The sequence below is a fragment of the Podarcis pityusensis genome (assembly GCF_964106645.2).
Source record: "Podarcis pityusensis genome assembly, chromosome: 1".
NCBI lineage: Eukaryota > Metazoa > Chordata > Lepidosauria > Squamata > Lacertidae > Podarcis > Podarcis pityusensis.
This window is the reverse complement of record NC_138028.1, coordinates 138,233,564-138,259,351: the sequence shown is the minus strand read 5'-3', so window position 1 is coordinate 138,259,351 and position 25,788 is coordinate 138,233,564. Positions and strand designations below refer to the sequence as shown.

Here is a 25,788-nt window from a genome sequence, read left to right as displayed (position 1 = left end):
ACCTGGAGTACTGTGTCCAGTTCTGGGCACCACAGTTCAAGAAAGACACTGACAAACTGGAATGTGTCCAGAGGAGGGCAACCAAAATGGTCAAAGGCCTGGAAACGATGCCTTATGAGGAACGGCTAAGGGAGCTGGGCATGTTTAGCCTGGAGAAGAGGAGGTTAAGGGGTGATATGATAGCCATGTTCAAATATATAAAAGGATGTCACATAGAGGAGGGAGAAAGCTTGTTTTCTGCTGCTCCAGAGAAGCGGACACGGAGCAATGGATCCAAACTACAAGAAAGAAGATTCCACCTAAACATTAGGAAGAACTTCCTGACAGTAAGAGCTGTTTGACAGTGGAATTTGCTGCCAAGGAGTGTGGTGGAGTCTCCTTCTTTGGAGGTCTTTAAGCAGAGGCTTGACAACCATATGTCAGGAGTGCTCTGATGGTGTTTCCTGCTTGGCAGGGGGTTGGACCCTTCATCTACCAGGCTTGTAATTCTGTCAAAAAACGAGACTCTTCCCATCTAGATCATTCCTGGGAGTCCTGAGGAGAATTGCTTCCCACATGGGGATAAAATTGTAGAAATTCAAAAATAAGGAAAGGGAATTAATTCACTACTGCTTACTGGGCCAGATCTTTAAGGGGGGGAGGACCCAGAGTCTCTTGACCGCTTTCCTCCAAGTTGTCAGCCATCAGGTCTTCCAGCAACCCACTCGTTCTTCCATTTGGGACTACTGCTGGACCAATTGGGACTACTGCTGGATCCACTGCTGTCGCTTGAGACTCAGCTGGGCTCGGTGGCACAAAGTGTCTTCCATCAGCTTGGGCTAGTGGCCCAGTTGCACCCGATCTGTTATCTGTCCTGTCAGTAACCTCTAGGTTAGATTAGTGCAACACGTTATATGCGGGGTTGCCTCTGAAGAAAGTTTGGAAACTTCAGCTGGTGCAGAATTCAGTGGCCAGGTTGCTCACCAGGGCAAGACGGGTTGAGAGTATAATGCCAATCCTGGCCTCTGTGGTCAAGGCTTTGACCCTGAGAGGAGGCAGAGCCTGGGAGCTCCTTGGTGGAGCTGAGTAGCACTTGGCCAGATCAGAAAGCATCACCTGACAAATGGGGAACAGAGCTTGGCTAGGAGGAGAGATGGGTGAGGTCTCCCCCAAACTCACATTGGATTAACCAGGAAATGAGACTCTTCCCATCTAGATCATTCCTGGGAGTCCTGAGGAAAACTTATTTGTATATTTGTAAATTTAAAAGGCTAAGCACTTTACAAAGAATATGAAATTTATGCAAAACTGCCAATAAAAAATAGAAGTTAAAAACAAGTTTTTAATTTAAAATAGGAATAAAATCAACAGGTAAAATTATACATTTAAACAAAAATTACAGATTAAAATGTACATCAACTTTACATGCCTGGGTAGGTTTGCCTAAGCAGAAAAGTTTTTTGCAAGTGTTGAGAAGAACAGAGGAAAGGTGACTATCTAATGCCAATATGAGAATCAGTCCTCCACATGAGCCACAATACGGCTTCATGGCTCACTTCAAGCAAAGCAGGAGCAAGAACCATATTCATTTTACTTTTTTACTTTCAGTAAAAAATTCCAAGAAGACCATACAATCCAATTATTACAGAGGAAGAAATATTTGAAATAGAAGTAAAGAAAACTAATCTCTTGTTTGAGATGGAAACAATGGTGAGTTGGTTCCTTTATGTATAGCATATCTATGTGTGGTCAATAAGGATGTATGTTGTCTGAGAGTAAGAGTCTCTGCCACAATGTGTATGGCTAGCTGGAAGGAAATCCACTTGATAGCCTGCTTTCAACAGAATCCTCTAACATCCCTATAGCTAGAGAATCGGTGTCTAATATACAACATTCAGTATCTAGGATGCAGGCCATGGCATTTAAGATGGAAATCAGTTCCTGCAGAAGAATTATGCAGTTTGCAAATGTTTGGAAATGCCAGACTGATCCTTGTAATGCAGAGAGACAATTTAGAAAGGAGATAATCCCAACAGGCCACCATTGTTTTTATAATACTAAAATGCATTGCTTTCAGGAGCTACAACGTCCACTTGTTGCTACAAAAGAATAGTCATTCAGCTGACCTCACTGATTTTGACATTTAAGAATATTAAGGCCCCAAATTGCATATCATGCTTCTAAACCATTCAGCACTGGCTTCTTGTGCTTTCATAAACTGTGAATCTGGACCTGCACAGCTACTGTGCATCATTGCCTAATCTAGAAAGCTTTCTTTAAAGCCTTGGGAAAGATTGCTTTCTTACAGCCAAGTTTGAACTTTGAAGGAGCCCTCTATTAAGGCTCATCAAACTGCTTTTGCAACATGTTGAAGCAGCAAACCCAGGACAAAATTGCCACGAGGTTCTGAGCAGGTGGCTCCAACTACTCTGAAGGATTTGGGGCAGGGCGATTAATATATGTAACACATCAGTTTTGTGTTGAGAGCCAGTTACAAAACTTGTTTCCTAGCTAGTAAATAAAGGCAGGTAAAGGGTTATTTACTCTGAATTGGTTGAGTGGGAGAGTACAGTCAGCATTCATGACATGCATGCATTTGGAGAGAAAAATCAAAATGTAGGATTGGGATTAATAAACACCAACCTTTTCTTTGCATCACTAAATATCAAACTTTGCAATCTTTAAAGGCATCTAGTGATCTGTAAAATAGTGACATTTGAAGCTGGGGAGAGGTGAAAATTGTATGGCATTTGGCAGGCTGTTAATCATACTCTGGTCAAAATTAGTTTATGTTAAAATATGCTGAAACTAATATCATAGGTAACTTTTGCATTGTTGAAACAGGGACTGCACAATGTAGCACCGGATTTGGCGCTTAAAGGCACATCACAGCAGTCCTCCCTCTAGCTCTTATTCTGACAAGTGCACCATAATTTCCAATAATGCAAAAAAAATGAAACAAAAAACCATTTCTCTGCAGATGGAAAGAATGTGGATAAAGCTATTTGTATGCATCCAGCAATAAATAAATAAATAAATAAATAAATAAATAAATAAATAAATAAATAACTGAACGTGTTGAACGAATGAGAAATTTTCAATAACTTCAGAATTAAAATTTTAATTTCAAACTGCTGAAATGCTGCTTTTGAAATTTGATACTCCTAGTTCAAGATAGAAAAAATCTAATTCTTAGATCAATATATACTTGCTAACTAGCACATCTTAGTGAGTGTGATGGGGTTTACTTTCTTATGTGCAACTTAAGTCTGCACGCCTGTTGTTTGAAAGTATATCGCTGTTGCCAAGAGTCTGTTTGGCAAGTCATCTTTCTTCCCTAAAATTCCTAGAGGAGAGAGCATCTATAAATAGGAATGATGAAATAATTTAAATAATATAGATTTGTTTTATTTAATTTTTTGCAAACAAATTTAGACTATTTCCACATTTTCAATTCAGTTGTGTGACTCCTATAGTTGGAAGGAAAGAACTTTACATTAAAATACAGATACATAAATATTCCTTGTTGCACAATTGCTCTGTTCAACATTTGGGTTCAACAACCCAATGCCGTATTGAAAAACTTCATTTTTAGTATTTATTTAAATAAAAATGAAATTATCCTCCCTCCTTTTCAAAACGGAAAGCCTGAATTGGTCAGTCCATTTCCTTTCTGGAAGCAAGGAAGTGACCTTCATAGCTCACATGAGGTCCTGTCTCTTTAGAGTTATGGTCCATTCCCTTGTTAGTGATAATAAACTGTATTACATTCCACTTCACGCTGAGGGAGATGATCTCCATAATGCCAAGTATTTTTTGTTTTAAAAAATAAAAGGTCAGCACATTATTCTCTCTGTGTTTTATAAAAAAGATATAACATAACTAGTTCAAATACTTTCATAGAAGATATATGTCCCCCCCATAGTATTTATGTTTTGCACCTAAGTAGCCAACCTAGCAGTTCAAAAGCATGCCAGCGCAAGTAGATAAATAGATACCGCTCCAGCGGGAAGGTAAATGGCGTTTCCGTGCGCTGCTCTGGTTCGCCAGAAGCGGCTTAGTCATGCTGGCCACATGACCCAGAAGCTGTGCACCGGCTCGCTTGGCCAATAAAGCGAGATGAGCGCCGCAACCCCAGAGTCATCCACGACTGGACTTAACTGTCAGGGATCCTTTGCCTTTTTAGCTTGGGAAAATATGAATCTATTCATCAAAGGTACCATATAATTTAATAGCCTGGTCAAAAATGGGAGCTTCAGAATGCTTTGCTCTTCAGCTTGAGGGCAGAAAGGCTCCCATTGCAGGAGCCTCTGAAATATTTTGCACCCTTTGAGTGACCCTTTCAAGGGCCACTCAAAGAGCGTGTGAGGGCTCCAAGAGGGTCGGGTCAGGGTGTTTTCTCAACTTGCCAGACTCCCTTCTGGCCCCTCTCAGGTGGGTGCCGTTGCTATTCGAATAGAAGGAGGGAGGTGTTCGTGGTGAGTTCTGGTAGCTCTTTTTCTGGGGAAACAGCACTGCGCAGGGTTGCATGCACCTAAGGGCATGAAGATCTTCAGGAAAATTCTAACCATGTCCAGCTGAACATTGCTAGACTATTCCTAGGTACCTTTTTAGGCAAGACTAAAAGTTGGAAGGGGAGGAAAAGTTGGGATAGGAGAGCAAACAACCACAGGATGTTGGGGATGGGGTGGTGCATGTGACTCGATACAGTTTGAACCCTCCCCATGTGTTCTTTGGGATGAAGCATATCACAAAGATTCATAGACCTAATCAACGTGTCTATACAAACCACTATCTCCAATTACACAATAAGACCTAATTCATTTAAGTAATTCAATTGCATGATTAATAAAAACCACAGTATAGTATTACTAAGGACAGAAAATTGCATTCATAATGTAGATTCTGTGGCTTTAAAGTAATTCTCCAGGAACCTCTTACCTTCTCTCTGCACTATTGGCCTATATGACAGGCCTTAATTAGCACAGATTTTTCACGTTCATGGGTAGATTGGAAATTTGGAGGCAGTTAATGAGAAAGGTCTATTACCTTGACCAGGCTAAAATTACAGTTAGAGGACATTTGCTTGCTCCAATGGCTCACTGCATACAAATATTTAAATATTAACATACTGCATACACACACACACACACACACACACACACACACATATGTACTGTATGTTAATATTTAAATATTTATTTATTTATATAAATATCCCGTGATCTTTAACATTGCAGTTGCTTAGCACCACCAAAGCTCTCAGGTTATACCAGAAGGATGATGGTGACTGACTACAATAATTTAATTCAAGAAGAAGATAAATTTGAGAACACCTCAGAATAGTGAGGAAGGCCTATTGAAGGGTGTTGCATCGTGGCACCCTTTTATAGGCGTTTCAGGAAAAGTACGGTTGGCCAGGAGGTGCCTGCAGAGCATCAGATAATAATGGATTATTATTATTATTTTTTAAAAAGAATGATAGCAGCAGTAGATTTAAAACAACAACAACACTCCACAGCCAACTTTCCAGCCAACTCCTTTCCCTTTTCCTCCAATGGTAAAAATAAAACCTGGCAGAAAACACCCGTTCAGCGCTGTCTTACACTTGTCAGTTCTAGCTCCGCAGACAGACCTGGAGCTTTCCAGAACTGGACGCTTCCCATCACCTGCCAGCTGAACCTTTTAACTGGAGGTCCCAGGAACAGAACCTAGGACATCCTGCAGGCAACGCAGATACTCTGTCACCAGACAATGGCCCTTTTCCAGCTGCTTGGCTGTTGCAAAATACAGCAAGACACAGCCTCAAAGGGGCTCAATTCTGCATAGACTTCCCAGGTAGCACATTTAGTGCCTGATCCCACCTGGGTGTCAGGGAACTGCCATCAGCTCAGAGGCGAGAGGTAGAAGGGCAGTTGGGTTACAGGGAGCCTCCAAAGATCGTGAGAAGCAGCACTTCCTCCGCAGAGGAGGAAAGCCACGCCTCTGGTGGGGAAGGGATGCAGGGCTCGGAGGATCCAAGGGAGAGACACAGCGCCAAGCATGAACAAAGCGGGGGGGGGGAGGCAGGTCCCCCTCTGCCCACGCCCTCTCTGCGCAGTCGATTTACGCGCAGAGAGGGGAGGCGTAGGATGAGGGTCAAGAGACTACTCTGCTGGTGAAAGTTTAAGGTCCGCCCACTCCCAGATTCTGCTAGTGACTGAGCAAGACATGGAATTGAGACGTTCTGCACTGTGAATGTTTTTGCACCGATAATAAAGCTTTTGAAAAGACCAGTGGGGGTCTTGCCTGTTCGCCCTCGAGCAACCATGCCAGCACACATAACACTGGGCATAACAGGGAACTCAAATTCCTGCATCAACATTACGTGCCCGTCTCAAATCTACAATATCCTGTTCTACATCATTTTTATTTTTAGGCAGTTATTTTATTATATATTTATATAATCAAGTCTTAATTACAAAATAACCTATCCCTTCACAGCTATTCCTAAGGGGTTTGATTTGAACAGAGTTTGCTCCCCTGTTGCTTTTTTATCAGCCTACTGTGATACATTTCGCAGAGCCCTGCTTGAAAAGTCCACCCTCCAAATCTTGGGGTTTTCAGAACATGTTGCCTTTCCTTCTAGCCAAACCTTGCCCTCCCCACTCACATTAGACGAGCCCAGCACAGCTGGTACAAATCATAAATAGCAGGGTTGTATTTATAGCAGGGTTAGAATCATAGAATCATAGAGTTGGAAGAGACCACAAGGGCCATCGAGTTCAACCCCCTGCCAAGCAGGAAACACCATCAGAGCACTCCTGACATAGGGTTGTATATGCTCAATAAGTTAAGGCAATACTCAGTTCGTTATGGTGATGCTAAAATATATTTCTGTGTACTGTGCTCTGAGACAAAGAAACAGGCAGAATGTATTCTCTTAAATGAGGCTTTCCCCCTTTCTGACCTTTCTTCCTAAAGCCTTAGGATTAAATGCAAATTATATGTGTTTACATTTCCAGTGTTTTAATAACTCTGAAGCTGTGATCTATTAAAGCTGAAATGTCTAGTTAAAAAAAAAAGACAGATGGATTGATTCTATGATTCCAGTCCCATGGAAATCACTTGAGGCCATATTTATTATTATTATTGTTCATTCTATTATTATTATTATTATTATTATTATTATTATTATGCCATTTATCCAACTGGGTTGCCCCAACTCCCATCAAAATATTAAAAACACAATGAAACATCAAATAACCCAAGTTATTGTGATTCTGAACATGGGGGTTCCATTTGCAGTTACCATGGCTTAGCAATAGTACCTTCATAGGCCTGTCTTCCCTGAATTGGCCTGATTCTGAACTGGTGCTCTTTTTCTATAGGAAATGAGAAGAGAGGAAGAGCTGAAGGAAAGAATAAAGAAATACATACCCAACGGGAGAAGGAAACCTCCTCCAGAATCCCCAGGTACGGCACCATCTTGCATGAAGTTCAGCTTATGTTTCAGGAGGACCATGTCAGCAAGCAATACACTGCAGGATGCCCAAGAATCCCACGGAAAAGTCCAGCCAATTATTGGCAATGTACAGGGCTGGCCAAGACATTCTTGGCCCTGATATCCCTCCCCTGCCAGGGAGAAGGGGTGGGTGAAGATCTACATCAGGAACATGGATGGAATCAAGATCTAAATTGGGATCTACACTGTGCCCCTCTGGATCCTGCCACCTGACTGAGGTGGTTGCCTCCCCTTGCCTCATGAGTGGGTCAGCCCTGATAACACAGTTGGCATTCATTGGATCTGGATCCAATCCAATACCTGCTGTCTCTCCTACCGCACCCTTGACATTGGTGGAAGGCACCTTGAGATCCATGAGGAATGAGGCCACAGCTCTTGGATGAGTGTCCAAATGCACTTTTAATAAGAAGGGCAGCTTACATTCAACATTAGTGCTCCAATCCCATTCCCCAACAAACCCACCATTCACACAACCCTTCTTTCCATGAGGACCATTGTGAGCAGAGCAGGCTGTGCAACAGCTTCCCTTTGCAGAAGAACCAGAATTCTGTCCGCATTGTGTTCTGATGGAAGCATGACTTTCTCAGTATTGTGCCATGCTCAATATTATGCCATGGTCAGTCCAGGCTGCGTGTCTGTATATCAGGCCCACATGACGGAGGCTCAATTAGCTGGATAGGCTACGTCTAAACATGTGCAAGACCCTCTTGAGAAATTACCTGGGATGATCCATTTACCTCTTTAGTCAGCTGTGAATTTCCAAAGGCTCCAGCAGAATTTGGCCCACACTCTCCAGCTATTATCCAAATATTCACAGCTTGATATTCAAAGTCCTCAGACTATGGCCATTTTAATAACAGTTGGAGAATCAGGGCAAAAAGTACCACATGGGGAAAACCAGACCAATATCACTGGCTGGATATTACGATTGTCATGGTTCTTCCCACTTGATCACCCCTCTTCCATGTCTTTTCTGAATTCCAGTATTACTGGAGCAGCAGGATTGAACCACCAAGGAATGCTAATCACACTCCTTTTGTGACATAACAATTGCTCATTAGCCCTTTGTGCTGCCTATGAAAGAAACATTTATTGCAATTGAATCAGCAGGTCATTAAATCCATCCTGTGAAAAACCACAAATCTGTGAATACACCATGAATTCAACACGGCACACTTACATCCTGAACTTATCTTCTGCTACAAGAGAGGCCTTCACCCCTTGTTCTCTAGTCAGATTTGAATATCAAGGGTGGGGTACGGGGAAAATTCCACACACAGAAGCAACTATCTCCTTTCCATCCCCCTCCTCCCCCAATGAAGAAATTAATTAAATGATGTCATGCTTGATTTTATCTGATTTGGAAGCAATTCATCACTCTTTTGCTAGTTCTATTAGTCCAGGCGATCAGCATGTTAATTCATTTGTGAGAATAAGCTCAAGGGTAATTACAGCAGGGAAACTTAATGCCTAAACGTGTTAATGTCTGTAATCAGAACTATTTTCTCAGTGCGGAACAATTGTTAGACAATTACAGTTGGATATGATTGCCCTGGTAGACAACAGAGGCCATGTCAAGAGGGAGATATCAGAGGCCTGTTTTGCAAGCACAGTATTATAAGCAAGCTCATTTTCCTGAAGCCTCTTTTGTCTGGCTCCTGCCGATCTGTCTTCTTTCCTGAAACACTACACTGTTAATCATGCTGAAGTTACCAACTTTTCTCTTTCTTCTTGTGAGGACAGGGAAGGGGCATAAAGGACACAGGAGACAAGAAAATCACTTGCTCCTGTAAATGTCACCAAGTTTTGCTGGGCTGAGAGGTACCACCTGTGTGATAAGATGCTCCTAATTTTCTGCAGATCCTAATAAGCAATCAGTGTTGCTTACTGGTAAATAGGAATGGATAAGCAAGGTGGACTACTTTTTTTAACAAAAAAGGAGAGGTTTCATTCCCTCCTGCAGACCAAATGAAATGGAATAAATTAGCTATATGGCAGGAAGAATTTTATTTTGATACTTATATTGGGATCAAGCCAACTATGAGGAACGTCATGGGTTAGAGGTGATAGCAGAGATTATCAATTAAATGTGCTGACGAAGGGCAACCCATATTGAGAAATACCATTCAACTGCTCTCTTCCCCAACTCCTATCTGTGCCTCATAGAGGCTGCTGGAGGCTTAATGGAGGTGGTGATTCTGTGCTTGAGCTGTGCTACCTCAGACTGCAGGTTGGGTCTCCATACAAAATAAATGAATAAAATCCCACCATATCAAGAGTGGTCATCCTAAGGGAGAAGGCTAGGCCAGACTCCCTTTCCCTTTCATGCTAGGGGGTGCTTCTGTTTGGTCTGTTCCCAAATTGTAAAGAATGATATGTTGTTGTTTTTTGCTGTGTACAAGCATCCCATCATGTTAGCCCACACTTGCAGTCGGAAATGGGACCAGCCAGGCCAGACCTTTGCCCTGTCTGGCTGACCCAACACCTGATTTATATTCAAGAATACGAAGTGTTCTCTGCCTGCATTCAGACTTCCTTTGGTATGGTCAGAAAGGCTGAGTGTGTTCACACCTTCCTGAAGCACCGACAGCAGTATGAGCCCCAATTTGACTGGTGTTTTCTTCTCCACCGTCTTATTTTACGAGCCCTCAAGGTGTATCTCCACAGATTGTCCAGAGATTTCGTACATTTATTTACTTAAATATGACTGAACCCAGCCCATCCCGCCTTTCCATATTTGGATAAAGTCTCTTGCATTGTAAGTAGCTGTGAAATCAAGGAGGCGACTGGGCTCAGCAAAAGCTGGGGAACTAGTATCAGCCCATAGATGTGCACCACTAAATGCAGGCATTGCTGTTTAGTCCGGTGAGCATACTGATGCATTTCAGGAAAGCTGTGGCCGCCCAAACTAAAGAGGGCAGCTGAGTATGGACCAGGCCCAGATAAGCCTTGCCAGGTATATTTCCCCAAGATCCATTTTTTAAAAAAAAATTCCTGAGATGATCCTGGCATAAAGGGCCTCCTCCGCTTCAGATCATTTTAAAATTATGAGGGAGCCTCTGCCACCAGATCAGCAGTGGTGTCCCTGCTGCAAAAGGACCAACCTTGAGAATCACTCATGGGGTGGTTTCAGATTTATTGCAGAGGAGTGGGTGTGCCTGGGAAATGCAAAAGTTCCCTTTCAGGCAAGCCTGTGCCAATTAGGATGCACCAAGCGGACTGGAATCCATCGGTTCTTTTTTTTTTTTTTAATGATATTTATTGAGAATTTAAAATTACAGAGAGAGAAAGGAAAAAAAGGAAAAGGAAAAAAGGTAGACAAAAAGAAAAATTAAACAATACAAGTCAATAAAAACAAAAGTAAAAAAACAAAACAAAACACACAATACATCAAAATCAAAAACAAAAATAAACAAAAAATTAAAAACAAATCCAATATTCCCAAAACTTTATCTTCCGTTAACTTGTTTCATTGACCTCCTCACACCTCCCTTTTTTGTATTCTAGTTATTAATTATCTCAGCAAATCCTTTCCATCTTTCACTATATTCTGTCATTAAATTACCTTAATTTATTTTAACCTTATCTTACCATAAAAAGCCCTAAAGCTTAAAACTTAAAACTTATTTATACATAATTCTTTTTAACATAACATATTTATACATAATTCTTTTTAACATTTCTACTAAAGCCAAATAGTTTCATTCCAACATTTTTCTAATACTCCTTAATTTTATAATAATTTTCTAAATGAATTTTTAAAACTTTCTTCCAATCTTCATCCACCGTCTCTTCTTCCTGGTCTTGGGTTTTGTCATTCCTTTCTATCCCGGCCATCTAGTCCATCAACCTGGTGACCTTCTATCCGAGGCTCTTAAGTCTTTTCCATGTCCCTTCTGCAGGTCTTCTTCATGTTTATACCTGCACTTTACTTTATCTTCTGCTGCTCTTATTCTTAATTTCCTTCCTTTCTCTCAAGGAGACTCCAACTTGACAATATCTTTATCCCTTCTCAACAAGTCAGCCCATTCTCCATAGTCGACACTGAAATCCAAAGGATATTTGAAGGCATGTTTCAAAGTCCCTCCAAGGTTAAGGGTCCCCACAACTCCAAACTCCCCCGGCCCAAAGCCAGATCCGAAAAGTCAAAACATCCCTGCATAGGGGGATCGATCCAACTTCCCATCTCCAGACCAAACAGTACTCCATCTCTTCAAATCTGACTTTCTCCAGATTCAGTTGTCAGAAACAACAACTTATGTTCCTGCAAGGCCGCAGCTCTCTCCATTTCTATTACTTGAGGTTCAGCAACAACCTCCTCCTTTATCTTCTTCACCACTTGCTCTGTCAAAGCACATTCCTGGATTAATTCCTGAGTGGTTTCTATATAGGTATTCACTCTTTGTCCAAAATTGCCAACTGCAACAGTCATCAAATCCATCTTCTCATGTAGCTGTTCCAGTAAAGCACTTGTCTTGCAAAAAGCAAGCACTAAAGCTTCTTCTGGGCACATTCTTGTTCAAGGTCAATGTCTGGTCTCACGATCTTTAATCTCTACAGCTGTAGTGTTCCTCAGATCGACTCTAGCAACAGTTTCACAAGCTCCCTCTAGAGGAAACAATTTCTATTTGTATCCGTCTTTTTAAAAGCAGATCTAGCAACAAAGTTCCTTTCGTTTTTCAGATATTTTGTTCCTTTTAAGTGCAAAAGGGAACATTGGAATCAATATGTTTCTCTTTTTTAACTATCTGTCAGAAACGTTTTATCCACAGTCAATGAACTTCCCCAAAGCGTCTGTCTCTGACACCCCGCTCCCAGGTTCAAGACGGTGGAAATTTATCTTTCTTTACACTCTCTTCTGCAGGTTTAAACAGTCTAAGATTTCCCCCCTCTTCTGCTTCCAAGGGGGGTTTAGTAATTTTAACTGATGGAAATTTAGTCCTTTACAAACGACTTTCCAGACTCTAGCTTGCAATGTCTTTGCTTCAATCTATTTACAAAAACGGAAGGCGGACTTCCTGTTTAGACCTTCCTGCTTCGGTGCCAAATTAAAAAGTTTCATAGTCCAATTTTCCGTTCTACTCACGGGCAGTTGTTTAAAATCCAATTGTCCACAGGAAAAAGTCAGCGCTCTCTGGCAACAGCAATGCGGCTTCACTCCGTGAAAAGAGCAGTCGATTTGAAGCACCGCGCCATTCACCCCACGTCGCTCCGGATCCCCAAAACCGGGTTTCCCCGCGAGTAGGGGAGGCGCAAAAGGTGCCAGCCGAATCCCACGTCCACAGGCTTCTCCCGCCTGTGGTTTTTGGTGGGTCTCCGCCTCGCCGCGGCGGTCTAGACCCTAGTTCTCACGAAGCGGATTCCTCCCGATCAGAGGAAATCCGCCATTGCCGGAGACGCTAACCCGGAAGTCCTCTGGAATCCATCGGTTCTACCTCGTGGCCCACTGGGAGCTCTTCATTCCCAAGCAGGCAGCAAAACAAGGAAGTTGATTGAGCCTCTTTTGGCTCACCAAACATGGCTAGTGGGTGACAATACATGCAGGTCAGCTTTTAGAGGCAGTGGTGACTCACCTTTGAACTTCGGCAGCATGCCTCTTTGTCTCATAGAATCATAGAATCATAGAGTTGGAAGAGACCACAAGGGCCATCGAGTCCAACCCCCTGCCAAGCAGGAAACACCATCAGAGCACTCCTGACATATGGTTGTCAAGCCTCTGCTTAAAGACCTCCAAAGAAGGAGACTCCACCACACTCCTTGGCAGCAAATTCCACTGTCGAACAGCTCTTACTGTCAGGAAGTTCTTCCTAATGTTTAGGTGGAATCTTCTTTCTTGTAGTTTGGATCCATTGCTCCGTGTCTGCTTCTCTGGAGCAACAGAAAACAACCTTTCTCCCTCCTCTATGTGACATCCTTTTATATATTTGAACATGGCTATCATATCACCCCTTAACCTCCTCTTCTCCAGGCTAAACATGCTCAGCTCCCTTAGCCGTTCCTCATAAGGCATCGTTTCCAGGCCTTTGACCATTTTGGTTGCCCTCCTCTGGACACGTTCCAGTTTGTCAGTGTCCTTCTTGAACTGTGGTGCCCAGAACTGGACACAGTACTCCAGGTGAGGTCTGACCAGAGCAGAATACAGTGGCACTATTACTTCCCTTGATCTAGATACTATACTCCTATTGATGCAGCCCAGAATTGCATTGGCTTTTTTAGCTGCCGCGTCACACTGTTGGCTCATGTCAAGTTTGTGGTCAACCAAGACTCCTAGATCATTTTCACATGTACTGCTCTCAAGCCAGGTGTCACCCATCTTGTATTTGTGCCTCTCATTTTTTTCGCCCAAGTGCAATACTTTACATTTCTCCCTGTTAAAATTCATCTTGTTTGTTTTGGCCCAGTTATCTAATCTGTCAAGGTCTCTCCTTACACAAATGAGAATAAAACAGGCCGCAGCTTTCTGGTCACATTAAAGTAGCATGTCTAATTCGCTTTCCTCTTTCTCCGTCAACAGGCTGTTTAATCTGCAGAAGAGCTTGCTTAGCATTTGCTAGCTGAACACAGTGTGACTGCATTTGGGAAGGACAAGAGGGGATTAGCAGGAAGAGATCCCGAGGGCTCTTCTAAACTAGTCACCCTTTCCTGCCTTTCCCTGTAGTGATCTCCCAGCTCAACCAGGCTGGCCAGCTGCCTTCTCTTTCATTCCAACTCAACCCAGAGGCTCCAGGGGTCTAGAAGGTGCATTGAGCTGAGTCAGTCTGGGAATACTGGGTATTTACTGCAAATACCTCGTATCCCACTGGTGTTTTAAGAAACCTATTTTCTGGCATTGGAAGAAAAGCCTCCAGCTGAAGGGGCCTCAATCTGGTGTTGAACACAAGGGTCTTATGTTCATGTGAAGCTGTCAGGGAACGGACATCGGAGCTAGAGGTGGAGGGAAGGCTCTCAAATGATGCTGGAGAAGGGCCCAGCAGGGAGAGAGGCAGCTCAGCAGATGGGGAAGCAATTCAGCGCAACACCAGGAATAAAGAGGGGCAGATGGGGGAATCGGCGAGAGGGCTCCCAGACTCTTCACCGGACACCAGCGGGGAGAGCACGGGTCCTCCGCTACCCACGCCCTCCCTGCGCAGAAGACTTCCGCGCAGAGAGAGTAGGAGGAGACTGGGTGTCAAACAACTTTTATGTTGGAAAAGGTTTAAGAAACGCCCACTGACGGATTCTGCTAGCGACTGAGGCAGCCACGAAGTGAAGGGCTGTCCAGACTGAAAGGTTTAACAAGGCAACAAAGCCAGGAGAGGCGGCAACTTACGCACGAGCAACCCATACTCTTTACAGCAATCCGTCAGTCCCTGACGTCGCTCGTGCACAGTGACAGGCAGGCAGCATCATGAGCAAAACCGGAGAAGCTGGCGCCACGGAGGGAGCAGCTGGAGTGCAAAATCTGGTAGAGAGGAACCGAGATTTGGAGCAGCATGTGGCTCTGCTGACGGCGCGGCTGGACGAAAGGCGGTCTCAGGATGCTCAGGTCAGACCCACCCCCATAGCAAGGAAGGTACCGGGACTGGTACACAAGTTTGGAGGGAAACCCCAGGACTACAGTGCGTTCCGAACGGAAATAGAGTACGCGTTAGAACTGCAACAGAATGATTTTGCAGACGACGGGGAGAGGGTTGCCTATATTGTCGGACATCTGCAGGATGGGGCCAGAGAATGGATCAGGCCCCTAATGGCAACGCAGAATGCCGCCTTGAAAGACCTGAGGAAATTCTTCCAGGCGATGGATGCGATGTATTCCAGTGATGTACAGCAAAGTGGGACTCGGCGGGAACTGATGGGCTGCGAACAGGGGAACCAGTCAGTTAGAGACTACTGGTCACGCTTTGCCATGTTAGTCCACCAGCTCGGGTGGGATTTGGACTCTGAACCCATTCAAATGCTGTTCAAGGAGGGGTTGTCCCCAACGGTGAAGGACGAGCTTTCCCGTGCACCCCGCCCGCAGTCGATCAGCTGACCAAGGCGGTGCTTGCAATTGGTGTAAGGCAGGAAGCGCGGGCCCAGGAGAAGCGGGAAGGGAGAGAGCAATGTTACCATGACTACCGCATTCCTGAAATACCAAGGCAGCCTTCCCCGCTGGCGGAGCCAATGGAAATAGATGGGGCGCGCGGGGGGGAGATTTCAAACTCCAGTGAAGGTCGCAAGAGGGAGGGAAAGGATGGGAAAACCACCAAGAAGTGTTTTCTCTGCCAGCGACCAGGACATTTTGCCAGGGTCTGCCCGCAAAGAAAGGCCTGGCAAGGGATGGTGGGAGCTGCAGGGGGTGAGGAGGAGATGGTAAAGGAGCAGGGAAACGCCAAAGCTTGGCTGCCACTCAGCGGGCACAGCAGCCAGGCCAGCAACCAATAGAAGTGCCCCAACCAGACCCCCCCCCCAGGGTGGCTATAGCCATAGAAGTGGTGCTAGAACTCCCAAATGGGCACCCAGTCAAGGTGAAAGGGCTGTTGGATTCAGGCAGTTCCTGTAATTTCTTCAGCAAGGACTTTGCACTAGAGCACCAGCTCCACCTGCTGCCCCTGGATTTCCCCTTGCAAGTAACCACCATTGATGGCAGGGAGCTTCTGGGAGGGGAAGTGACGCACCAGACCCCACCAATGAGAATGAGGGTTTCCAGGCACACGGAGACCATCGCCTTTCACGTAGCCTCACTGGCAGGGCCCCCAATAATATTAGGGATGAGCTGGCTAGCACAACATGATCCAGTGGTGGCATGGCATCAGAGAACGGTCACCTTTGGGTCCGCTTACTGCTTGGAACACTGTCTAGGTGGGGAAACCCCAAGAATGACCGTGGCCAGGGTGGCTGGGATAGCTGTGGAGCCGAAAGGGGAGGTGCCACCACAATATGCTGACCTGCAGGAGGTCTTCAGCAAGAAGGAGGCAGATAGACTACCCCCACATAGGCCCTTTGACTGCCAAATCAACTTGCTCCCTGGGGCGCAGCTACCGGTGGGTAAACTGTATGCCATGTCGGACAGGGAGATGAAGGAGCTGCGGAAATTTATTGACAAGAACCTGAAAAGAGGCTTCATAAGAGAATCAATAGCGGTAGGGGGCAGTCCAGTGTTCTTTGTGGACAAAAAGGACACTAATCAACCCAGGCTCGTTGTGGACTATAGGGGGGTCAATTTGGTATCGGAACCAGTGACCTTCCCAATGCCCAGGATTGACGACATTTTAACACGGGTGAGGCAGGGGAAAATTTTTACCAAGCTTGATCTCAGGGGGGCATACAACTTGATTAGGATGAGGGAGGGGGACGAATGGAAGACCACAATGTTCACACCCCTGGGGGCCTTTGAGTACCTAGTTATGCCTTTTGGATTACAGTCGGGCTCCACCTGTTTTCAAGCTTTCATGCACCACGTGTTGGGGTCCCTGCTGTACAAGAACTGCGTAGCCTTCTTGGACGACGTCTTAATCTATTCGGACAATAAGCAGCAACATGTCAGAGATGTCAGGGAAGTGCTAAAACGACTGCAGAAGCACCAGTTGTGGGTCAAGCTGGAAAAATGTAAGATTCACGCCAGAGAAGTCGAGTTTCTGGGGTACAAGTTGTCAGACAAAGGCTTAGCGATGGACCCAAGCAAGGTGCAGGCAGTGCTGGAGTGGAAGACGCCCAAAACCCGGAAGGACGTGCAGAGGTTCCTAGGGTTCAGCAACTTCTACAGGAAGTTCATCAAGAACTTCGCCCACTTGACAGCACCCATCACAGATTGTCTCAGTAGCAAAAGGAAGTTCGTCTGGACAGAGGAGGCCCAGCAGTCCTTTGAAAAACTGAAAAGGGCGTTCGCATCAGAAGAGCAGCTCCTGCACATGGATCTGGAGAAACCCATGAGGCTAGAGACCGACGCGTCCAACAGAGTCATTCGGGCGGTTCTTTTGCAGCCAGGGAGGAGCAAGCAGGATTGGAGACCGTGTGCCTTTTTCTCGAGAAAGCTGAACAAGTCGGAGCAAAATTATACTGTGTATGACCGCGAACTGCTTGCGATCTATGCGGCATTTCGTCGATGGCGACATCTACTAATAGGGGCGCAGCACAAGATCCAGGTTTGTACTGATCACAAGAACTTGGAATACTGGAGGACCGCACGAGTGCTCAACCAGAGACAGATTCGATGGGCACAGGAGTTCTCCAAGTTTTGCTTCGAAATCCGATACGTGCCAGGAGAGGAAAACGTGAGAGCGGATGCTCTCTCCCGGAAGCCGGAGTACTTGGAAGGAGAGGGGCCGCTGGAGATACGACACGTGATCCCCGAGGACCGATGGGTGTGTGGGGGAACCTTGGTGGGGCAACGAGAACTGGCTGGACTTACTAGAAACGACGTGTTCGCACAAACTAAAATCCGGGAACTCCGAGACGGTAGAGAAACCCAAGGAGGGTTTGAGGAGAAGGAAGGGGTGCTGTACTATAAGGGGGCACTGTATGTACCGGGGGAGGCTCTACGGGGAAGGGTACTCAAACAACTCCACGACAACCCCACAGCTGGGCACTTTGGACAGCACAAAACCATGATGCTCGTCACCAGGCAGTTCTGGTGGCCCAGGGTGAGGAGGATGTACGGGAATATGTACGGGGGTGCGACCGCTGCCAAAGGGCAAAGGGGGAGCGGGCTGCCCCCGCAGGGTTACTGGAACCCTTACCCACGCCGGGGAAACCATGGGAGGTGGTGTCCATTGATTTTATGACCGATTTGCCCAAATCCTGGGGGAAGACAGCGGTCATGGTAGTGGTCGATCTACTAACCAAAATGTGCCATTTTATAGCTTGCTCACATGCGGTCATGGCAGAGGAAACAGCCAGGTTGTTTGTAGACCACATCTTCAGGTTGCATGGGGCTCCTTCGAGGGATATCTCCAACCGCGGGAAACAATTTACTTCCCGTTTCTGGAGGAAGCTCATGAGCTTGCTGCAGGTTGAAGTGGGCTTCTCAACGGCGAGACACCCGGAAACCAACGGGCAAGCAGAAAGAGCGAACAGTATACTCCAGCAATACCTACGCTGCTACGTCAGCGAGAGGCAGAACGATTGGGTAGAGAAACTAGCACTGGCTGAATTTGCGTACAATAATGCTGAACATGTGTCAACGGGAAAGAGCCCGTTCCTGGCCAATTATGGGTGTCACCCCAGGGCCTTCCTGGGGAGTGGGAAGGAAGGTTGGAGTGTACCGGCAGCAGAGCAGTTTGTGGAAGAAATGGAAGCCCTGCACCAGCAACTTAAGATGAACTTGGAGCGGGCCAAGCAAATTTACAAGAGGCAGGCAGACAAGCGCCGTAGGGAAGGGGAGACCATAAGGGTGGGAGATCGGGTGTGGTTGTCAACCCAAGGGTTACCTTTTAAGGGGGGGGGTGCAAGAAGTTGCAGCCAAGGCGGCTGGGACCGTTTGAGGTAACACAGCAGGTGAACCCCGTGGCATTCAAGCTCAAATTGCCAGACAGCATGAAGATACACCCGGTGTTCCATAGGTCCCTACTCTCACCGTACAAGGAAGGACGGGGGTTCCCGGGGCGAGAGGGGGAAGTCACCACACACCCGCAGGTAGAAGAGAGGGAGCACCGCAATTTGGCCACGGAAATACTTGATTCAAGGTGGCGAGGGCGCCAGGTGGAGTACTTGGTGGTTTGGGAGGGAGAACCCGGGTCGGAAAACACGTGGGTTCCCGCGGAGGCAATCACTGACGGGTATCTGGTGGAGGAATTTCACCGCCTGTTCCCGGACAAACCCAAACCACTAGCGAGATTCTGGGAGGAGCAATTTGGAACCACAGACGATGAAGAGGATTTTGTGGGTTTTTCTGCCTCCGAAGGGGAGGGAGAAGAGGCTTCGGAGGAAGAAGAATCAGACTGGGAGGCCCACCCCGAGGGAAGGGATCAGAATGGGTGGGAAGCGGGTTTTGAATCCTCAGAGGATGACGACAGCTCCTTCCGGGGGTTCCCCGCATTGTCGGCCGAAGAAAGGGACGAAGTTGGATCAAGAGGTTGGGCCGGGGGTGGAGGGGGTCCTGGGGGGGAGGTGGATGTCAGGGAACGGACATCGGAGATAGAGGCGGAGGGAAGGCTCTCAAATGATGCTGGAGAAGGGCCCAGCAGGGAGAGAGGCAGCTCAGCAGATGGGGAAGCAATTCAGCGCAACACCAGGAATAAAGAGGGGCAGATGGGGGAATCGGCGAGAGGGCTCCCAGACTCTTCACCGGACACCAGCGGGGAGAGCACGGGTCCTCCGCTACCCACGCCCTCCCTGCGCAGAAGAGTTCCGCGCAGAGAGAGTAGGAGGAGACTGGGTATCAAACAACTTTTATGTTGGAAAAGGTTTAAGAAACGCCCACTGATGGATTCTGCTAGCGACTGAGGCAGCCACGAAGTGAAGGGCTGTCCAGACTGAAAGGTTTAACAAGGCAACAAAGCCAGGAGAGGCGGCAACTTACGCACGAGCAACCCATACTCTTTACAGCAGCAAAACCAAATAATGCTTCCTTCTCCCTCCACCATTTTGTTTCCAACAGTCCCTCAGCCAGAGAAAAAGGAGAGGAGAAGAGTAGAGCCTGCAGTATGGGAATGACTGTCAAGGCCCAGGAGGAGGTGAGAATAAAGCATAGGGTACAAATCCCAAAATCTCTAGAGTTCAAATCCCCGCTCAGCCATGAAGCTCACTGGGTGAGCTTGGGGGCCAGCCACTGCTTCTCAGTCTTACCTACCTCACAGGCTTGTTGTAGGGATTAAAAGAGGAGGGGGAGAACCTTGTTAGCCCCTTTGACCTTCTTGGAGGAAACAGTGGGATAGAAATGCAACAAACAAGCATACATTTCCAGAGAAAGACAGGCGCCAGTTCTCTCCTGTGCAGGCCCATGCCAGATATCTTACTGCTTCCTCATAGCTATCTTCCAAGACCAGATGAAGGCCAATGGTTGGTAAAAGAGCCTGGGGAGTATTTGCAGTGGGAGACCAGGGGGCTTAGGAAAGGTAAGGCATCCACCTTCTACTTGCTGATACTATTTTGAAAATCCTGCTGCTGCCGCAGATGATGCACACATTTAGGGAAATACAAGCATGACAGGTAATTCTGCCCACAGCGTGAATACTTTTGGAGCAGAGCGTAACTATTTCTCCTGGTTGTCCTTTTCAAGGGCAGAACCCACCCTATACTCCCCTGGTTGATGCTGTTTAGGGACAGAGCAGCAAGGAAGAACAATCCTTTGCTTCCCACTGGCGTGGCAAAGCAAACAGTACAGAAGTGAAGTACTTCACTGCTAGAATGAATGTAGGAGTAACTTCGAAAAGGCACCTAAGGTTTAATCACTGTAGTATTTTTAAGAGCCTTATACGCATGCTGCTTTAAAATTCTGATGTAAGACTAGAATATGTCCTCCTTGAATATTTGATATCTTGAACAATGCCTGGACCCTAATAAAATTCAAAATGTAATCAATTAAATCAATTAGAAGATTAAATTCTACCATGCTATGTGTAGCACTAGCAAAATTTACAAATCACATAATCAATGCAATCCATTAACACTGACAAAGGGTGGAGGTGATGGACTGGAAAATCTCCACCAAGGGCATTCAAAAGATGTAATTAAAAATACATTACACCCTGAATGCAAGGCTCCCTGCCCATTATGGCTGCCTCAAAGCACGAGGCTGCTGCTTCAGGTCTGCACATGGAGATTCCACACAGATAAGGATCACATCTCATTATAAAGGTTAGGTAGCTGATGCCAGCAGGGCACTGGGTAGATTCAAGTGCTGTGGACAAAGTCCTTGAGGTACCTTTGCACCATTACAAAAAGCTGCCTGGAGAATCAGTCAAGAGCTTGCAGGGCAGCAGCTGAAGAAGGAGCAAAAAGGGTTTTCTTGTGTGTGTGTTTCTTTCTGGCTGATTAGCTGCTCTCCCTGTGCAGGGACTTCCGGAGGTGGAGCCAACGGTAATGGCTGCTTCTCTCTAATTTGGAGAGAACTAGCTCTACGGAATTTGGGTCCTGTCGCTACGGCGCAGCGGGGACCCCCAAATAAATCACAGGCGGGTGAAGCCTGTGAACGTGGGACTCAGCGGGCACCGTTTGCGCCCCCCCAATTGCTAAAGGAGCTCGGCAACGGGCTCCGGAGCGGAGCGGGGGTGGCGTGGTGCTGTGAGCAAATTGCTTCTTCCGTGGAGTGAAGCCGCGAAGCTGTTACCGGAGAGCTCTGCCTTTTTTCCTGGGATAATTGGCACTGAAAACAACTACCCGTGAGTAGGAGTAAATTGGATTTAAAGGGGGGGAAAAAGTTAATTTGGCACGAGCGGGGAAGGTACAAGCAGGAAGTCTACCTTCCCTGAATTGTAAATAGATCAAAGCAAAGAGACTTCAAAGCAGAAACTCGGAAAGTCACTTAAATGTGCTAAATTCCAACATCTTGAAAGTGGTTCCCCCTCCGGATTGCAGGAGAGGAGGGGGAAAAAGACTGAGCTGAATTTCCCTGCAGTAAAGAAGGGGAGAGGAAGGAAGAATTCACAATTTAAGATTCGGAACGGACTGCCTTAAGATAGAGGTTTATAGTGAAAGTTTATTTCTGACAGCCAATTCTGCAAAAGTGATACAGTGTTTCCGAACCTCTTTTGGCTTAAAAGTAACTGTTTAAATGTATTGAGACTGTGGACTTTGAAAGTAAATTGGGGGATTTATAAAGACTATTTTTGTTTCTAAAAAGTTACAAGTTCTGGCTGTTACTGTGTCCCCCTAGAGGAGATTGGACATTGTTACAACAATAGTTACAAAGAGGAAAATTCCACTCTATGTCAAAACAATTGGTTGACTGTGGGAGCGACCTTGAACGTCTATGAGACTGTTATGGCAGAGGATAAGAAGGCGGAATCGCAGGAAAAAATTACTAGATCTGGCAGACATTATCGGATAGATACTGCGTTGCCGCGAAGGGGCTCAACATCTGGAGCATCCGGAGCATTAGGGGCCCCACTCCCACAGTCTAAATCAAAAGTTATGACGTCAGAAGAAGTTTTGGCACAGGCTCTGGCAAAAATTAATGAATCCTTGGAAAGCCTAAGTAAACAGGTAATTGAGACAAATAGACAAGTAGCAGAAACAAATAGGCAAGTAGTTGAGACAAATAGACAAGTTGTGGAAGCATCAAATAAAATTGATTTAAATACTGCAAGTATAAATACCTTGGGACAGAAGGTGAATGCCAACACAGAGACTATCGAAAAATTACTACAGGAATCTGCCTTGATTTGACAAACTGTACAGGAAGCAAAAGATATTGCAATTGCTACTCAGGAGAAAATTCCACCTGTATATAAGAAATTGGAGGACCATGATGTGACATTTTCCATGTTTGAATTAAAAGATAGACAGAGAAATCCGAGAATTAGGGCTGTTCCAGAGCGGGAGAAAGATAATTTGGCTGATTTTCTTACACAGGAATTTACAGATTTTTGGCAATTGGACCCGGGGAAGGAAGAATTTAAGATAGTGAATGCATTTAGGCTCGGAAGAAGACAAGGCAAGGGCAAGGTGAGAGACTGTTTGATTACCTTTCGAACAAAAGAAGAGAGAGATAAAATTCTGAATTTGCACTATCAAAAAACTTTGGAAATTGATGACTCAAGACTAGTGATTTTTAAGGACATCCCAAAGCATTTGCTGGACTTAAGGTCCAATTACGGAGACCTAGTGACCTTATTGAAAAGAAACAGAATTCTTTTCAGGTGGGAATTTCCGCAAGGCCTGTCCTTCAAATATAAAGGGAGAAAGATAAAAATAAAATCAACTGAGGAAAAAGACAGATTCTTGAAAGATCACGAGGAAGATCTACTGAAGGAAGGGGAATCTGAAGAAGAACCAAAAGGCATACTAGACATATCAAATTTATCTTTTGGACTGCACGGTCCAGAAAAAGTGATACTACCCACAGAACAAGAAGCGGCACTTGGGGCAGTTGGAGGTAAAGTGAAGTAGCCCCCACCATGGCTCTGCAACTATTAAGCTGGAATTGTAATGGTTTGAATTCTCCGCGAAAAAGAAAAAGTGTGTTTCATTTATTAAAAAAAGAACAATTGGACTTGATTTGTCTACAAGAGACACATATAACAAGGGCACATAGGAAGTTATTGATTAATAAAAGATTAGGACAGGAGTTTGTCTCATCTGACAAAGTTAAAAAAAGAGGAGTTGTGATTTATGCAAAGGAGAGACTTTTACCGAAATTTATCTTTAAAGATGATCAAGGAAGATTTTTGGCAATTGAAATTCAACTACAAGGAGAGAAATTCTTAATCGTGGGAATTTATGCACCGAACGAGGGGAAATCTGAATTCTATAAAAAGTTGCATGAGACTTTATTGGATCATTTGGACTATAATTTGATTTTGATGGGGGACATGAATGGAGTAGTATCTACAAATATGGACAAGGCTCAAAGACAGGTAGTCACCAAGGATGGTAGACTACCGAAAACATTTTTTGAGATGACAGACAATATGGACTTAGTGGACATCTGGAGGGTAAAGAACCCTCTGGGAAGAGAAGGAACCTTTTTTTCTGAAGCCAAGATGACATGGACTAGAATTGACCAAATATGGATAACTAGAGGAATGGCACCAAAGATAAAGAAGGTAGAAATCTGCCCAAAAACTTGTTCCGACCATAATGCTGTAAGGATGGAGATGAAACAAACAACAACCGGATCCTTTAGATGGAGGATGAATGACACCTTATTTAGAGATGAAGAAGTTTACAAAAAGGCCCAAAAGACTTTGAGAGACTATTTTGAAATAAATATGAATACCAGTGTAGAAAAAAGAGTAATCTGGGACGCAAGCAAAGCTGTGATGAGAGGGTTTTTGATACAACAGAATGCAATAAAGAAGAGAAGTCAAAATGAAAAGAAAGATAAAATCTTGGAAAAAATAAAAGAAGGAGAGAAGAAATTGAGAGCAAAACCAAAGTCTCAGGAGATTTTGAGAGAAATAAAATTATATCAAGTACAATATATGGAAATGATGAATCAGGAAATAGAATGGAAAATCAAACAAATGAGACAAAAAACATTTGAATCAGCTAATAAATGTGGAAAACTGTTGGCCTGGCAAATGAAAAAAAGACAAAAATTAAATACTATTATAAATTTAGAAGTGGAAGGAAAGAGTATACATAATCCAAACGAGATTAGAAATTGCTTCCAGAAGTACTTTAAACAATTATACACACAAGGGCCACAGAAGGAAATGGACATAGACCAATTTTTGAAGACAAATGGCCTACAAAAAATCTCTCAAGAAAGTAAATTAATGCTGAACTATAAAATATCTGAACAGGAAGTAGAAGGTGCCATACAAAATATGCAATTGGGCAAATCTCCAGGACCGGATGGGCTGACTTCCAGATACTATAGATCTTTGAAAGAGTGGTTACTGCAACCTTTGAAGGAAGTCTGCAATGAAATATTGGAGGGGAAAAGGGCACCAGAATCGTGGAAAGAGGCGTATATCACACTTATACTGAAAACAGAGACTGAAAAGACTCAGCTTAAGAACTATCGCCCTATATCGTTACTTAATGTGGATTACAAAATTTTTGCAGACATTTTGGCCAAGAGATTGAAAAAAATATTGATGAAAGAGATTCATAAAGACCAAGCGGGCTTTCTCCCGGGAAGACACCTGTCTGATAATTTGAGGAATATAACTGATATTTTGGAAAAATTAGAAGTGAATATAAACACCAAAGCAGTATTGATATTTGTTGACGCGGAGAAAGCTTTTGATAATATCTCTTGGAGTTTTATGAAGAAGAATCTGCATGGGATGGGGGTAGGCCAAGGTTTTGAAAATGGTATAGGTGCAATATACTCTGAACAAAAGGCTAAATTAATTGTAAATAATGTGGTTACGGAAGAATTTAAGATAGAAAAAGGGACACGACAGGGGTGCCCAATTTCCCCACTGCTTTTTATATCGGTCCTGGAGGTTTTGCTAAATATGATTAGAAAGGACCGGTTGGTTAAGGGCATACAGGTCGGAGCTAAACAGTACAAATTGAGAGCATTTGCAGATGACCTAGTATTGACGTTACAGGAGCCAGAATCTAGTACTAAAAGAGTTTTAGAATTAATTCAGGAATTTGGTCAGGTGGCAGGTTTTAAATTGAACAAGTTAAAAACTAAGGTTTTAGAGAAAAACTTAACACCGATTGAAAGAGAGAGGTTTCAGAATGAGACAGGATTGAATGGGGTAAAGAAAGTGAAATACTTGGGG

General features: G+C 44.8%; 1 long non-coding RNA gene across 5 annotated transcripts in view; it reads left to right on the top strand.

The window, feature by feature from the left end:
* The window catches only part of LOC308484731, a 160,440-nt gene that overhangs the window by 121,978 nt on the left and 12,674 nt on the right, over positions 1 to 25,788 (top strand). For all 5 annotated transcript variants that reach the window (XR_013990096.1, XR_013990097.1, XR_013990098.1 and 2 more), the window contains 3 exons: positions 1,588 to 1,689; positions 7,350 to 7,434; positions 20,040 to 20,115. This is a non-coding gene — a long non-coding RNA (uncharacterized lncRNA). The remainder of the gene's footprint in view (positions 1 to 1,587; positions 1,690 to 7,349; positions 7,435 to 20,039; positions 20,116 to 25,788) is intronic.